The sequence below is a fragment of the Triticum aestivum genome, chromosome 6D (genome assembly GCF_018294505.1).
Source record: "Triticum aestivum cultivar Chinese Spring chromosome 6D, IWGSC CS RefSeq v2.1, whole genome shotgun sequence".
NCBI lineage: Eukaryota > Viridiplantae > Streptophyta > Magnoliopsida > Poales > Poaceae > Triticum > Triticum aestivum.
The window spans coordinates 449,236,199-449,254,081 of NC_057811.1; positions in this window are offsets into that span (position 1 = coordinate 449,236,199).

Sequence of the window (17,883 nt, forward strand, 5' to 3'; positions counted from 1 at the left end):
TTTACAAGCATGGAGCAGCCGCAAGTTTGGGAACATCCTCCATGAACTTGAAGCGGTTCGGTCTGAACTAAACAATCTGTTGCTGCATGGGGCGGACAGTAAGGAGGTGAGATAGATTTCAGACAAATTAAATGAACTCCTATATAAGGAGGAAATGCTATGGTTACAATGGTCCAAAGTTAGTTGGCTGAAAGAGGGGGATCGAAACACGAAGTTCTTCCATCGGAAAGCTGTTTGGCGTGCAAAAAAGAACAAAACTATTAAACTTCAAAAGGCTGATGGAAGTTGGGTCTCCTCTCAGACCGAGCTGGGAAGGATGACCACTCAATTTTTTCAGGACCTCTTCTCACAGGATCCTAATTTGAATCCAAGTGATATTGTTAACTTGTTTGAGAAAAAGGTCTCTGAGGATATGAATGAAGCCCTTTGTAAAGCATTCTCTGACAAACAAATATCCGATGCCCTGTTCCAGATTGGCCCTTTGAAGGCTCCAGGTACTGACGGGTTTCCGGCCAGGTTTTATTAGAGAAACCGGGGGACAATAAAAGTGGAAGTTATCGCTGGTGTCAAGTTATTTTTGCTACAGGTAACATGCCAGCTAACATCAATCATACTGCAATTATCCTCATTCCCAAAGTGGACCAGCCATCAAATTTGTGAGAGTTCCGGCCCATTAGTTTGTGCATAGTGCTATACAAGGTGATTGCGAAATGTTTAGCAAACAGACTAAGGCTCTTCCTAGATGATATAATCTTAGTAAACCAGAGTGCGTTCATCCCTGGGAGGCTTATCACTGATAATACGCTCGTGGCCTTTGTGCGCTTTCATTTCCGAGCAGAATACAAATCCGGGGAAGAATTTTTGTGCATACAAAATTGACCTCTCGAAGGCGTATGACCGTGTGGACTGGGAGTTTCTTGAGAAAGCGATGAAAGGCTTAGGTTTCTCTCACCGGTGGATTAGCTGGATCATGTCATGTGTGACCACGATGAGCTACTTAGTTAAATTTAATGGAACCTTGCTGGATTAGTTCACTCCATCCCATGTTCTCCGCCAAGGCGACCCCTTGTCGCCATTTCTTTTTTTGTTTGTCACAGATGGCCTCTTAGTGTTGCTTTAGAAGGAGATCAATAACAACCGGATTGAGCCCCTGAGGATATGTCGTCGAGCCCCTGGTATCTCGCATATGTTATTTACGAATGACACGATGTTATTCTTCAAAGCAGAAATTGAGCAAGCTCGGAGGGTACAACATGTAATCAATACATACGCATAGGGTACCGGCCAGCTGGTAAATGTTGATAAATGATCTCTGATGCTCGGTAAGACTTGCCCGACTGAGGTACAAGAGGAAGTCAAGGCTGTGTTGTATGTCACACAAGCAGAGTTCGAACCCAAATATTTTGGTCTCTCTACCCCAGAGGGTCACACAAGCAGTTCATATTCCAGTGGCGGCAAAGAAACTCTCATTAAGGCAGTAGCGCAATCCTTGCCAACCTTCCTTACGGGTGTTTTCAGGCTACCTGATGGGCTGTGTGAAGATCTTATGAAAATGATAAGAGATTTTTGGTGGGGTGCTAGCAAGCATCAGCGACGCACACACTGGATCTCATGGGATTGTATGATCAGCCAAAAAGATGTGGTGGTATGGGCTTCCGAGATTTACAATTGTTCAATCAGGCCCTTTTGGCTAAGCAAGCCTGGAGGTTAATTGAATATCCTGATAGCCTCTGCGCCCAAGTACTCATGGCCAAATATTATCCCAATGGGGTGCTTATAGACACGGTCTTCACAGGCAATGCTTTGTCAACCTGGAAAGCAATTGAGTATGGACTCGAACTACTTAAGAAAGGAATTGTATGGCGCATAGGAAATGGAGCAGAAGTCCGGATATGGAGAGACCCATGGATCCCCCGTGGTCCTTCTTGTCGGCTCATCACTTTGAGGGGTCGATGTCACCTCAAAGGGGTTGCTGAACTGCTGCGTACTGATGGAACTTGGAATACAACACTCCTACATCAATATTTCCACCAAGCTGATATTGAGGAGATTGTGAAAATTAAACGATCACAGAGATTGGAGACAGACTTCGTGGCTTGGTTCCCGGACAAAAAAGGCCACTTCTCTGTAAAGAGTGCGTACTCCCTTGGCTTATAGGAGAAAATGAATGCAAGTGACCTTGGTTCTTCTAGTGTATGTCCGGATGGCCAACGACTCGTGTGGGACTTAATCTGGAGGAATCAAGCGCCGCCTAAGGTGCGCATTTTTGCATGGAAAGCTGCACATGAAGCTCTGGCAACCGAAGCGACTAAAAAATCTAAGCACATGCAGGATGACGAAGCATGCACCATATGTGGACATGCTATGGAGGACACACATCACGCCCTTGTTTGTTGCCCCCATGTCGCCGGCCTATGGAATGCTATGAGAGAGATATGGGACATTCTAGGTGAGGAAGCTTTGCAAGATACGGAGCCGGAGTGGATATTCAGACTCCTGAAAAAGCTGAATGAGACCCAGCGAATGATGGTATTAATGATTCTCTCGCGAGCTTGGTATGCAAGAAACGAGGTGATACGTCTCCAACATATCTATAATTTTGCTAGTTCCATGCTGTTATATTATCATTCTTGAATGTTTTACAATCATTTTATAGAAACTTTATATCATTTTTTGGGACTAACCTATTGACATAGTGCCAGTGCCAGTTGCTGTTTTTTGCTTGTTTTTTACTTTGCAGAAAATCAATACCAAACGGAATCCAAACGCAGCGAAGCTTTTTGGAGATGTTTTTTGGACCAGAAGACACCTGTTGGGCCAAAGAAGTACTACAGGGGGGCTCCGAGGGGAGGACAACCCACCTGGGCGCGCCCTGGTGGGTTGTGCCCACCTCGGCCGCCTCCTGCACCGCCTCTTTGCTCTATAAATACCCCGAAAATCCAAAAAGACTAAGGGAGTCGACGAAACACAATTCCAACCGCCGCAAGTTCCAGAACCACCAGATCCAATCTAGACACCATCACGGAGGGGTTCATCATCCTCAATGGTGCCTCTCCGACGATGCGTGAGTAGTTCATTGTAGACCTACGGGTCCGTAGTTAGTAGCTAGATGGCTTCCTCTCTCTCTTTTGATTCTCAATACAATGGTCTCTTGGAGATCTATTTGATGTAACTCTTTTTGCGGTGTGTTTGTTGGGACCCGATGAACTTTGAGTTTATGACCAGATCTATTTTATCCATGGAAGTTATGTGAGTCTTCTTTTGATCTCTTATATGCATGATTACTTATAGCCTCGTATTTCTTCTTCGAATCTTTGGTTTAGTTAGGCCGACTAGATCGATTTTTCTTGCCATGGCAAGAGGTGCTTTGTGATGGGTTCGGTCGTGCGGTGTTCTTTCCCAGTGACAGAAGGGGCAGCAAGACATGTATTGTTCATTTCCATTAAGGATAACAAGATGGGGTCTATTCCTACAAGAATAGATCTTGTCTACATCATGTCACGTTCTTATGGCATTGCTTTGTTTCTCCATGAACTTAATACACTAGATGCATGCTGGATAGCGGTCGATGTGTGGAGTAATAGTAGTAGATGCAGGCAGGAGTCGGTCTACTAATCTTGGACATGATGCCTATATAATGGTCATTGCCTGGATATTGTCATAATTATTTGAAGTTCTATCAATTGCCCAACAGTAATTTGTTTACACACCGTATGCTATTTTCTTGAGAGAAGCCACTAGTGAAATCTACGACCCTGGGTTTATTTTCTCATCATATATTTTCAGATCTATATTGCTATTTGCCTTTTTATTTATTTGCATATTTTATTTTTAGATCTATATTATCAAAAACCCAAAAATACCTCGCTGAGTTTTATTTGCCGTTATTTGCATCTATCAATCTACCACAATTTTATTCCATCAACGTGGGAATTTCTGGCACCGTTACCCGAAAGGGATTGACAACCCCTTTTACACGTCGGGTTGCAATTATCTATTATTTGTGTGCAGGTACCGTTTACATAGTGTTGCTTGGTTCTCCTACTGGTTTGATAATCTTGGTTTCATAACTGAGGGAAATACCTACCGAAGCTGTGTTGCATCATCCCTTCTTCTTTGGGGAAATACCGACGTAGTTAAGCGACATTACGAGGTTACACATGAGAAGCCGACGGTTCCCATCGAGGCGTCTTATCGGTTCCTTGCCAGCTATGTCACATCTCTCTTGTCTCCACAATAGTATCCAGATGCAGACCCCGTCAAAGGTAAGCAGGTTGTGGACTAATTTGGTGAGCCTGTGCGGAAGTACAACCCCATATCACATGTGGAACGGTGGACACCGCCGGTGGTTGGCTGTGCAAATCTCAATGTCGACGGATCCTTCCAACCAACGGATGGTACTGCAGGAGCAGGGATGATTCTTCGTGACCACTGGGGGCTGTAATGCTTGCTGCAATTAGATGGCTTGGAAACTGTGCAGATGCACTGGAAGCCGAACTAGCAGCGATCCATGAAGGAATTACACTGGCTCTCAACTGGACTAAATCAGATATCCTAGTTGAGACGGATAGTGCGAATGCAATACAACTAATCTCGGATGCCAGGAAGGACCGTGCTACCTCTTGAGCACTGCGTTGGTTTTCCCTTGAAGAGGAAAGGGTGATGCAGCAAAGTAGCGTAAGTATTTCCCTCAGTTTTTGAGAACCAAGGTATCAATCCAGTAGGAGGCCACGCTCAAGTCCCACACACCTACACAAACAAATAAGAACTGAAAGTGCGTTATATCGACTAGAGGGGGGTGAATAGGCGATTTTTATGAATTCTTCACTGAGGAATTTGCGGGTGAGGAAATTCCTTAGCGAAGAACTACTTGCAACAAAATAAGTACTCGAGAGTAAGCATAGCAGAACATAGGCATGGTCATCATGATGAAATGAAGACAAACACAGAGTACAGAAAGCGTAAACACAGGATAGCATAGGATGAAGACAAACAGACTGAAGAAATTGAAGTGAGTAAATTGAGAAAGTCTTCAGTCAAAGTCTTCAAACACAGATATGACAAGCACACAACAAAGTAATGAGGAAATGAAAGAGTTGAGGAAATAGAACCAGTAAGCTTGGTGAAGACAACGATTTGGTAGACCAGTTCCAACTGCTGTCTCAGTTGTACATCTGGTTGGAGCGGCTAGGTATTTAAACTTGAGGACACACAGTCCCGGACACACAGTCCTCACCGTATTCTCCTTGAACTAAGGTCACACAGACCTCGTCCAATCACTCGTGGTAAGTCTTCAGGTGACTTCCGAACCTTCACAAACTCGGACACTCGGCGATCCACAATTCCTCTTGGATGCTCTAGACCATGATGCCTAACCGTCTGGAAGAAGCACAGTCTTCAAAGGTAACAAGCGTCGGATCCACGCAGGATCAATCTCAATCACTTTGGGTTTGTAGGTGTTTGGGTTTGGGTTTTCCTCACTTGATGATTTTCCTCAAAGTCCTCGGAGGATGGGATGCTCTCAAATGACAAATGTCAGTTTCTCTCGGAGCAGCCAGCCAGCTAGTGGTTGTAGGGGCCGGCTATTTATATCCTAGGGAGCAGCCCAACACGATAAGACATAAATGCCCTTCAATGATATGACCGTTAGGTGGATAAGATATTTTGGGACAGCTGGCGCGTAGCACAGCAATGGTCGGAAATATGAGGCTCAAATTCCTCAGGGCTATCATGTTCCTCACTGTGTAGGCAATCCGCACTGGCAAATTCCTAACTCCTCAGTCAGAACAAATTCCTCAGAGACCAGAAGAGCTTCGTCTGTCACTGAAGAATATGACTGAACTGTATGAGATTTCCAATGGCTTCACTTGAAGGGATTGGTAGGTGTAGGATTTTGAGTTGAGCATCACATGGAAATTTTTCCTTAGTATTTCCTCGACCCCCTTTAACAGTACGGTGTTTCCTATGACTCAAGAAAGAGAAAATGAAACTACGAAAACAAAAGTCTTCACGCTTCATGTTCCTCAAATGAATACCAAGTCTTCAAGGTCACACCAATTTCTTCACTTTCAAAGTCTTCAGAAAGTCTTCAGAAATCCAAAGTCTTCAGTCGAAGAACTTCATTTTTAGGGGTCGACTTTCTCTGTAAATATCAAACTCCTCATAGACTTATAGACCTGTGTACACTCATAAACACATTAGTCCCTTAACCTATAAGTCTTCAATACACCAAAATCACTAAGGGGCACTAGATGCACTTACAATCTCCCCCTTTTTGGTGATTGATGACAATATAGGTTAAGTTTTCAACGGGGATAAACATATGAAGTGTAAATACTGATATTGAGGAATTTGATTGCAAGATATAGAAGAACTCCCCCTGAAGATGTGCATAGTGAGGAATTTGCTTTTGAAGCAATGCACACTTGAAGAGTTGAATCATGGAGATCTCCCCCTATATCTTGTAATTCATACACGCATTTGACATAATATATGAAGAATTTGAAATGCATGATGAAATATGGTGACTGATGTAATTCAGCATGCGTGCAATAACATTAACGAGGAATAAGCATGCAGAAGAAACAACAAAAGTATCAGGCCACCATAGAGTTTTAAGTTTACAACTCGATCCAACAAAGTCATCAGAAGAACGAGAGTTGTAACTTAGAAAAAACGCCCATATAAGATAGACCCGCTTGAAGACTAACTCAAATTTCTCCCCCTTTGTCATCGAATGACCAAAAGGTTCGAAAATGAGGACTAACGCGCCCTGAAGAATATCAAGTTGATGAAGGAGCGCCAGCGTTGTTGGGGTCGTTTGTTGATGTAGGGCCTGCCGCAGTGTCGTCCAAGTCTTCATGCTCATCAGTTTCGCGCGATGAAGAATAGGAACTGGCCACCAAGGAAGGAACCTTGACCTTCTTGTATTTCTTCGGTGGAGGTGCAGACCAGTCAAAGTCCTCCTTGAGACCCATGTTCTTCAGATCTTCTTCGCTGTAAATGTGAGACAGAACAGCCCAGGTGCGACCGAAGACTTCATGGAGGTGGTAATGGTTTTTCTTCACTGCATTATGTGTAGCAGTCATGTTGTGAAGAATTGAACCAAACTGACGCTTAACCCATTTATGGTTTCGATCCACCTTCTGGTGAAGACTTAGCAGAAGTTCACGGTCATTCATCACACGAGGAGCAGTAGCTTGAGGATTTGGCTTGGAGGCATGGGCAGCAGAATCATGAGTGGCAGAGTAATCATTGGTGGAATAAGATGCAACCTTGCGAAATTGACCATCCAATGGACGAATGTCTTCATCTGTAACAACAGAAGCCTTGCCCTTGTCAGCAACTGAGGAAAATGTTCGTTTGAGGACTTCAATCGGGGGCAAGTAGCTGCAATGGTTCAGTGTATCAGCTTTGTAGTTGAGTGAAGACCTTGTTCTGATGAATCTCATAATCCACGGTGCATAAGGCTTCAGCTCAGACGGTGAAAGTGCAACATTTGCCAGAGTCCTCATGAAGAAATCGTGATAATTGGTAGGAATGCATGAATTATGTTGAAAACCAGATTCTTCATGATGCCAACAATTTCCTCATCAGATGAGTCGTGGCCTTTGATTGGACTCATAGTCTTTGTCAGAATGCGATAAACTGTCCTTGGTACATACTGCAATTCCTTCACGAGGAATTTTGTCCTTGAGGCTTGACCTGGTTTCAATGGCTTCATCAGCACTTGCATATAGTGATCAGTAAGCTCAGGCTCTTGGTACATGCAACGAGCTCCTTCAGGTGGAGGACTGATGGGCAGGGCGTGAAGTAATTCAGTGGCCGGTGCCTTATAGTGAGTATTTTCAGTCATCCAGTCCAAAACCCAGGAGTTCACATCGTCAGGATCTCCTGTGATGTGCAAAGTTGCGTAGAATTGAAGAATGAGTTCTTCATTCCAATCAACTATGTCTGTGCAAAAGTTGAGGAGGCCTGTGTCATGAAGCACACTGAGGACAGGAGTGAAGCATGGCAGTGATTCCATGTCCACATGAGGAATATGCTCGTGATCGAAGACTTTGTCCTTGTTGAAAAGTAGTGAAGAATAGAAGTTGGCCTGGCTGGCGGTCCAAAAGCGCTTCCTTCTAAGACGAGCAGAATCATAGGGATTGTAGTCAGTGAAGAACACGTGCTCGCCAAAGAAATCATCAGCCTTGAATTTCTGCTTCTTTGAGAATGGATCCTTTGGCTTGGGCTGAGGAGTGTCAGTCAATTGCATTATCACCTCAGGAATCGCAATCTCAGGTTCTTCAGGCTGAGGAATTTCAGCTTCTACTCCAGTGACAGCCTGGGTCTTCAATTCTTCATGTACATTTTCTTCAGCACTAGTGGCTGGAATTTCTTCATGGACAGATGGGGTTGCACGAGGTTCTTCAGATCCCATTTGTACTTCAGTAGCAACAGGGGACTGAGGAATTTGCTGTAAAGGTGTGAAGAGTGGAGAGTTGGGGTGCTGACTTTCCCAAAAGTCATCATTCATCACTGGTGTGGTACAGCCAATGTCCACGTCTTCATCTTCTATTTCTTCAACGCCGGCCTCTTCAGCAGTAAACTGAGGCATAGGCGAGGAAACAGCTGGAGTTGAAGGGATTTCATCCACTTCAATTTCTTCATCCATCTGCTCTGACGAAGCAGCAGAAGGATTTTCTTCATCAGATCCGCTAGGGATCACATATTCTTCATCAAAAGGAACAAGGTCCTTTGATGGCATGGTTGAGATCGGAACAACATCAATGGGGTTTGCAACTGAGCTGGTCAATTTCTTCATCTTCTTCGGAGCTGAAGAATCTGATGAAGCTGATGCTTTCCTTTTCTTCACTGCTGCACGCTCTGCAGCCTTGGTCTTCTTCACATCTGATGCAGATGGAAGAATTGGAGTTGGGGTAGGCGCAGGAGGAGCAGAGGAATGTGGTTGATTTTCTTCAGGCACAACTGATGCAGTTGCCCTGACCTCTTCATTTTCTTCAGGCGCACCACTAGTGGATGCCCTGGCAATTTCATCAGCGGCTGGAATGCAGTCATCAGCCCTGGAACTCACATTTTCTTCAGCAGCCTGAATGTCATCAGCGGTGCTGGCATGTTCTTCAGTTGGCTGAGCAGATGCTTCAGTCTGAGGAATTTCTTGTTGCGATGGGGCTGCAACATTGGAGGTGAACTTCTCAGTCAGTTTAACAAACCTGACCTTGGCTCCTTGCCAATCAGCATAGTAAGCATTGAAATCATCGCTGAGGACTTTGATTTCAGACTGGATCTTCACAAGATCATCAGTTGTCATAGAGACAACGTTGTTCTTCAGGAATTTCTCCTTCCTGTACTGCGCTTTCTTGATCTGCCTGGCCTTCTCAAATTTCCATTTCTCTTCTTGGATGAAGGCAGTCAGCATATGATTTTGGCCAGGAGTCAGCTTGAAGTCAGGCATAGGAGTGTTTGGGTCCTTGTGCCAGAGATCAATGTAATCGAGGATCAACTTTGGATCCAAAAGCAGAGGCACATTTGTGCCCTTGGCTCTAGCGGCCCTGACTTGCCTATCTCTGATGATTTCAGCAAGTTCTTCATCATCAGCTTCGTCTTCTTCAGACGGCACTTGGAAGGCGACCTGCTTCTTGTGAGGACTTGGGCGAGAGCCTCGTCCAGCAGTGGTCTTTGTCTAAAGCTGAGAGGGTCCTGTTGAAGAATTTGGAGCAGCTGAGGAACTAGCTGAACCTCCTGAGGCAATAGAGATGCCTGTAGTCCTTTGGCACGTGGCAAGATGCACAGGTGCTGAGGATTTGGTCGGAGCAGCTGAGGACTTATGCGGAGGAGCTGAGGATTTTGGAGGAGCAGGAGCAGCGTGAGGAATTGGCCGTGAGGGCTTTGAGGATTCTGGCCGTGAGGGCATTGCTGAGGAACTTGGCCGTGAGGGCATTGAAGGTGAAGCACTTGGCTTACGCGCAGGCTTCTTTGCCATGGATTTCTTCAGCTTGACAGAGGCCTCAGCGGCAGCAGCAGAGTCTACATTGAATTTCCTCACGGCTTCTCTGGCTTGTCTAGCCAGCTTGGCCTGGCGCTTGGCCCATTCATCAGGATAATCCTCACCACGCTTGAGGCTGGTGGGATCAGCTTCTTGGCCAGGTGCCAACGGAGGTCTTGGGCATGGAGGATTGAGTGCGAATTTCTTCATGTACTTGGGAGTCACATACCTGTACTCCCTCCACTCTCTTGCCCATCTCCTCTCTATCTTCTGAATGCGCACCTTGCGCTGATTTTTATCTTCCTCAGGGGGTGTGCAGTACCCAGCATAGATGTCCTCAGGGATTTCAAATGCAGTGTTGACCTCAGGCCTCTTTCCTCCTTTCTGTGGCTTCTTTCCATCAGCCATTTTCTTCAGATGAGGAATTTGAACAATTGAATTCTCTGAAGAAGTATGCAACTTTTCTTCGAGGAACGCTGCAAATGAGTTAAGTTGATGAGAACCTAGAGATTCAGCAGCGGACATGAGTACCTGTGAACAGAGTATAGTTGCGAGGAATTTGGAGAGGTCATATGCGTTCTCAGAAGGTTTTTCAAAAAGAACAAGTTTGAGGAATTTGACCAGATGAGTCTTGAAGAATTTCACTAAGCGTTCTTTGTCTTAGGTTCCAGAGTTGTATAGATCGAAGATCCACACAATTGAGGAATCTTGAAGAAAAATTATTGCTTAGAGAAACGAATCAAGAACAGATGATATGTGAGGTGTTTAGTGTGTGAAGAATTTGAAGAATAAACACCTTTGAAGATTTTGTAGAAATCATTTGAATCAAAGAGGGCAGTAAAAGTAACTTTTAATTACCCTAGACGAAGAACACGACGAACTGTGAGGTAGAGATGAGAAGTTCGTCTGTGCAGATCTTCCACGCCCTAACTCGGCGGAGGAAGACGGCTACGGCGGCGACGGAGTGAAGATTTCCGCGGCCGGTGCGAGTACGGCGGCGACGAGGTCGAGGCAGTGAAGCTCTTCCTCACCGGCGACGACGAAGTAATGGCGGCGCTAGGGTTTGAGAAGCTCGAGCTGGAGAGAGGTCGAGCGGAGTAAAGGAAGTGAGGAAGGGGAGAGGGGGTATTTATAGCCACGGTGAAAAACTGTTCGCCCGAAGATTTTGGACGAACGTGCCCCTGACCCTTCTCATTCGCTTGACATGTGTCACCCACGTACTGAGAAGTGGAGATCGTGTTAGATCGTGGGTGAATAGATAAGTATTTCGTGGGATGCGGAACGGTTTGAGCGGCAAAGCCGAGAATTTGGATAAGATAAGTTAAAAGTTCCATTCGCAAATTCTTCAGCTAACAAGGACACAGTGAAGATTTTGAACGAGTTTCAAATAGAACGCACATGAAGAATTTGTGAATAGATTGGGTTGAGTATAGCATAGAGGGCGAAGGGTCCGATCACATTCACTTAGCAGGAAAAAAACCGACTTGAAGAATTAGCCATAAGTGAATGCTGTAGAGGACATAAACACACACACACACACACACACACACACACACACACACACACACACACACACATATATAGCCAATGAAGAAAAACGACGGAAACAGTGAAGACAATGCAAAGTTGAAGAAAGTGAACAACTGAGGAATTTCACTGAGGAAAAATTCAAACTGAAGATTTTCAACTTTTGGTGGTGGCGTGACCCACCGTATAAGAATGATGATTTCAGACACCGCGTACATTGTCGTAGGGTTCTGAGAATCAAATTCTTCGTTAATTTCTTCACACTTAGAGTGTTATTGTTCATTGATTGAAGAAAAACGTTTCTTCATGTGTTGCACATCTAAGTCATCAATTTTGCATAAGTGTTAGGATGAGTGTCCTTTTCAAAGAACATTCGAAGATTCTAAGATATTAGCTCACACCGCAACTTGCTAAATCACTTCTCATCCAAGGGCTTTGTGAAGATATCGGCTAGCTGTTCTTCAGTCTTCACATGCTCAATAGACAATGTCGCCCTTCAACGCATGATCACGAAGAAAATGATCACGAATCTGAATGTGCTTTGTCTTCGAGTGCTGAACTGGGTTGTGAGCAATCTTGATGGCACTCTCATTGTCACAGTAGAGAGGCACATTCTTCATGTTGACGCTGTAGTCCTTGAGAGTTTGCTTCATCCACAGCAATTGAGCACAGCAAGAACCAGCAGCAATGTACTCAGCTTCAGCAGTAGACAGTGATACGCAGTTCTGTTTCTTCGAGGACCAACAGACCAAAGATCGTCCGAGGAAATGACATGTACCAGATGTTGACTTGCGGTCCACACGATCACCAGCATAGTCAGAGTCAGAATATCCAATGAGATCAAAAGCCGAGCCCTTGGGGTACCATAATCCAAGTGTTGGTGTGTGAGCTAGATATCGAAGAATATGCTTCACAGCCTTATGGTGTGATTCCTTCGGTGTAGCTTGAAATCGGGCACACATGCAAACACTAAGCATAATATCTGGCCTAGATGCACATAAATACAATAAAGAACCAATCATGGAGCGGTATACCTTTTGATCGAAGTCAATACCATTTTCATCAGTGCACAGATGGCCATTTGTGGGCATCGGAATTTTGACGCCTTTGCAATCTTGCATGCCGAATTTCCTCAGTACATCCTTGAGGTATTTCTCCTGAGATATGAATATGCCATTGCGCTGTTGACGAATTTGAAGACCTAAGAAGAATTTCAATTCTCCCATCATAGACATTTGATATTCTTCACTCATCATATAGGCAAATTCATCACTATAACGTTGGTCAGTACAGCCAAAGATAATATCATCAACATATATTTGGCACACAAACAATTCACCATCATAAGATTTAGTGAAAAGAGTAGGGTCGAGTGAACCGGGTTTGAAGCCTTTCTTCATGAGGAATTCCTTCAAAGTATCATACCATGCCCGAGGGGCCTGCTTGAGGCCATAGAGGGCCTTATTGAGTCTGAAGACTTTGTCAGGATGCTTTGGATCTTCAAAACCTGGGGGTTGAGCAACATATACTTCTTCCTCAAGCTTACCATTGAGGAATGCACTTTTCACATCCATTTGATATAAAGTGATATCATGATGGTTAGCATAAGCAAGTAATATGCGAATAGCTTCAAGTCTAGCAACAGGTGCAAAAGTTTCATCGAAATCAATTCCTTCAACCTGTGTGTAGCCTTGAGCTACAAGTCGTGCCTTATTCCTCACCACAAGGCCATTTTCATCTTGCTTGTTGCGGTAGATCCACTTTGTGCCAATGATATTGTGCTTGCGAGGATCTGGACGTTTAACCAGTTCCCAGACGTTGTTGAGCTCGAATTGATGTAATTCTTCTTGCATGGCCTGAATCCACTCAGGCTCCAGAAATGCTTCATCTACCTTAGTGGGCTCTGTGATAGAGACAAAAGCATAGTGCCCACAAAAGTTAGATAAATGTGAAGCTTTTGAGCGTGTGAGAGGACCTGGTGCTTCAATGTCATCGATGATCTTTTCAACTTGCACTTCTTTTGCAACGCGAGGATGAGCTGGTTGTCGTCGAGGAATTTGATCAGCATTTTCTTCAGCACCATTTTCTTCAGCATTTTCTTCAGGTGCATTAGCTCGACGTTCTTCACGTTCTGGAATGAATTCTTCAGCAGATTCTTCGGTAGGAATGACATCCTCAGTAGCCTTGAACTTGATAGTTTCCTCAGGTGCTGGTTCATCTATCACAGAGGGTAGGTGCTCTCTTTGCGAGCCATTAGTTTCATCGAACCGCACATCTACAGTTTCAACAACCTTGTGAAGAACGTTGTTGAAGACTCTGTAGGTGTGCGAGTCCTTTCCGTAACCAAGCATAAAACCTTCATGTGCTTTCGGTGCAAATTTAGCATTGTGATGAGGATCTCTAATCCAACATTTAGCACCGAAGACTTTGAAATAACTCACATTGGGTTTCTTGTCAGTGAGGAGTTCATAGGCAGTCTTCTTGAAGAATTTGTGAAGATATACCCTGTTGATGATGTGGCACGCAGTATAAATTGCCTCAATCCAGAAGTGACGAGGCGTCTTGTACTCATCAAGCATAGTGCGAGCCATCTCAACAAGAGTTCTGTTCTTGCGCTCCACGACGCCATTCTGCTGAGGAGTGTAAGGAGCAGATAACTCATGAGTAATACCAAGTTCATCAAGATAGTCATCAAGACCAGAATTCTTGAACTCAGTTCCATTGTCACTTCTGATGTGCTTGATTTTCACACCGAAGTTGGTTGAAGCCCTCGAGGAAAATCGTTTGAAGACTTCCTGCACTTCATGTTTGTAAGTGACAATATGTACCCAAGTGTAACGAGAGTAATCATCAACAATAACAAAGCCATAGAGAGATGCATCATTTGTGACTGCTGAGTAATGGTTAGGACCGAAGAGATCCATATGAAGCAATTCAAATGGTCGAGTAGTGGTCATGATAGTCTTTGCTGGATGCTTAGCCTTGGTCATCTTTCCAGCTTCACAGGCTCCGCATAAGTGATCCTTGAGGAATTTGACATTCTCAATGCCAATGACGTGCTTCTTCTTCGCAAGCGTGTGCAAATTCCTCATGCCTGCATGACCAAGTCGTCGATGCCATAGCCAGCCTTCTGAAGCTTTTGCAAGTAGGCACACGGCTGGTTGCGGTCCTGTAGAGAAATCAACAATATACAAGTCTCCTCTCCTAAAGCCTTCGAAGACTTTGGAATTGTCAGCTTCCATAACCACAACACAACGATACTTGCCAAAGACAACAACCATATCAAGATCACAAAGCATTGAGACAGACATGAGGTTGTATCCTAAGGACTCGACAAGCATGACTTTGTCCATGTGTCGATCCTTTGTGATCGCAACCTTACCTAGACCCAATACCTGACTTTTGCCTTTGTCAGCGAAGATGATATGCTTCAGATGCGATGGTGATAAGGGAGCATCCATCAATAGATTCTTGTCACCAGTCATGTGATTTGTACATCCACTATCGAGGACCCACTCAGTGGCTTTGGGTTGATCATCCTGCAGATGAATTAGTGCAGCTTACGAACTTCATATACTTCATCAGTGAAGAATATGACATCACAATTCATCAGACCAATTTCATCAAGCAATGCAACAGTTAAAACAGTATGAGGACGTGAGAAATGAAAGTTCATTTCTTCATGATTAGCCTGCGTCCTTTCAGGCACTTTTCAGGTCTCCAGCAAATTCTTCAGACGTTTGAGCACGTCTGGAGACCTGACCCTGCATAAGAGATTAGTCCTTTTTCTTCACCACCCACATCTGAAGGGGTGGCAAAGAGTTCATCACTCTGCGAGCTCCATACGAGAAAGGTGGCATAGAAGCCAATCCATTTCGTTTCACATAAGAGGAGTTAGGGTAAGCATATGAATAAGCAGAGAAATTCTTCGAGGACTTATGAACATAATGATTAGAAGAATAATGCTCATATTCATAGCCCTTAGCTCTTCCCTGCGAAACAGAGTTGTTAGCACGATGATGTTCATATGAGGACTTTGATCCTTTTGAGGAATATGATCCACGTGAGGAATTCGATCCGTATGAGGACTTGGATCCATATGAAGAATTTGATCTGGGGTTCCTATTCTTCACAGGTGGTGTCATGAGGACATTCACCTGAAGACTTTCAAGGCACCTTTTGGGAACCCAGATTTTCTTCATAGGAGAACCGTTCCTGCAGTTAGTGCCAACATATCTAGCAAATACTTCACCATTCTGATTTTTAAACAGTTTATAGTTGGAGTCAAATGACTCATCAGAAGAATGAGAAGATTCACATGTAAAGCCAGATAAATTAGATGGATCAACTGGAGGTCCCTTTGCAGCAACCCATGAGGTTTTGGGGTACTGCTCAGGCTTCCAATATGTACCATCAGCATTGAGTTTCCTCTCAAAGGCAATACCCTCTTTCCTAGGGTTCCTGTTGAGGATCTGCTTTTTAAGCACATCACAAAGAGTCTGATGCCCTTTGAGGCTTTTGTACATGCCTGTCATGTACAATTCCTTCAGCCCTGCATCGTCAGTGATACTAGCAATGTCCTCAGATGAGGAATTAGTGATAGCAGAGACAGTTGAAGAATTTGTAGCATTAGAAGCATTTGAACATTCAGGTGAAGAATTAGCAGATTCACGTTCAATGCATTTCAAACATGGAGGAACAAATTCTTCCTGAGCAGCGCTGATTTGTTGAGCAAGTAATGAATCGCGCTCCTTCTGAAGATCTTCATAACTCACTCTTAGCTTCTCAAGATCTTGCTTTCTTTGAAGAAATTCATAAGAAAGCTTCTCATGATCAGATAAGAGAGTGTTATGATGACCTTGAAGGTTGTCAAATCTAGACTGAAGTCTCTGAAGATTTTCAGTCAAGGTTTTAGTGCGATCCATTTCTTCACCCAACATATCATCACTTTTATCTAGCATGTTTTGAACCTTTTCCAAGGCCTTTTGTTGTTTAGTGGCAATACAAACAAGCTTGGTATAGCTAGGTCCAAAATCATCATCAGATTCATCATCACTAGACTCGGATGAGGAACATTCGGTTACCTTGGCACCTTTTGCCATGAGGCATGGTGCAGAAGATGATGGTTCAGGTTCGAAAGTCATCGTTTTGAGTGATTCCTTGAAATCCTCAAACCAGGGATCATGACAAGTTCGATGACCTTCATAGACGTCAGAGATTCGGTCCCAGATAAGCTTCGCATTGCAAAGATGCATAATGCGCCTGAATTCATCTCTGGATAGGCAGGAACAGATGATATCCTTCGCCATGATGTCAAGTCGAGTGTACTTGCGAATATCATCAGTGTCCGCCATCTTGCATAGATCGGTAAGACCAATCTCAGTGACGGTCCACAGCTCGCTGTTCAGTGCCATGAGGCGCTTCCTCATCATGGCCTTCCACTTGGGATAATCATGACCGTCAAAGATGGGGCATGTCACTTTCTTCATACCTGCGGTCGACATAACTAAAACTCCAGGCGGTTAAACCAAAATCACACAGAACAAGGGAGTACCTTGCTCTGATACCAATTGAAAGTGCGTTATATCGACTAGAGGGGGGGTGAATAGGCGATTTTTATGAATTCTTCACTGAGGAATTTGCGGGTGAGGAAATTCCTTAGCGAAGAACTACTTGCAGCGGAATAAGTACTCAAGAGTAAGCATAGCAGAACATAGGCATGGTCATCATGATGAAATGAAGACAAACACAGAGTACAGAAAGCGTAAACACAGGATAGCACAGGATGAAGACAAACAGACTGAAGAAATTGAACTGAGGAAATTGAGAAAGTCTTCTGTCAAAGTCTTCAAACACAGATATGACAAGCACACAACACAGTAATGAGGAAATGAAAGAGTTGAGGAAATAGAACCAGTAAGCTTGGTGAAGACAATGATTTGGTAGACCAGTTCCAACTGCTGTCTCAGTTGTACATCTGGTTGGAGCGGCTAGGTATTTAAACCTGAGGACACAGTCCGGACACAGTCCTCACCGTATTCTCCTTGAACTAAGGTCACACAGACCTCGTCCAATCACTCGTGGTAAGTCTTCAGGTGACTTCCGAACCTTCACAAACTCGGTCACTCGGCGATCCACAATTCCTCTTGGATGCTCTAGACCATGACGCCTAACCGTCTGGAAGAAGCACAGTCTTCAAAGGTAACAAGCGTCGGATCCACGCAGGATCAATCTCTTCAGTGATGCTCAATCACTTTGGGTTTGTAGGTGTTTGGGTTTGGGTTTTCCTCACTTGATGATTTTCGCTCAAAGTCCTCGGAGGATGGGATGCTCTCAAATGACAAATGTCAGTTTCTCTCGGAGCA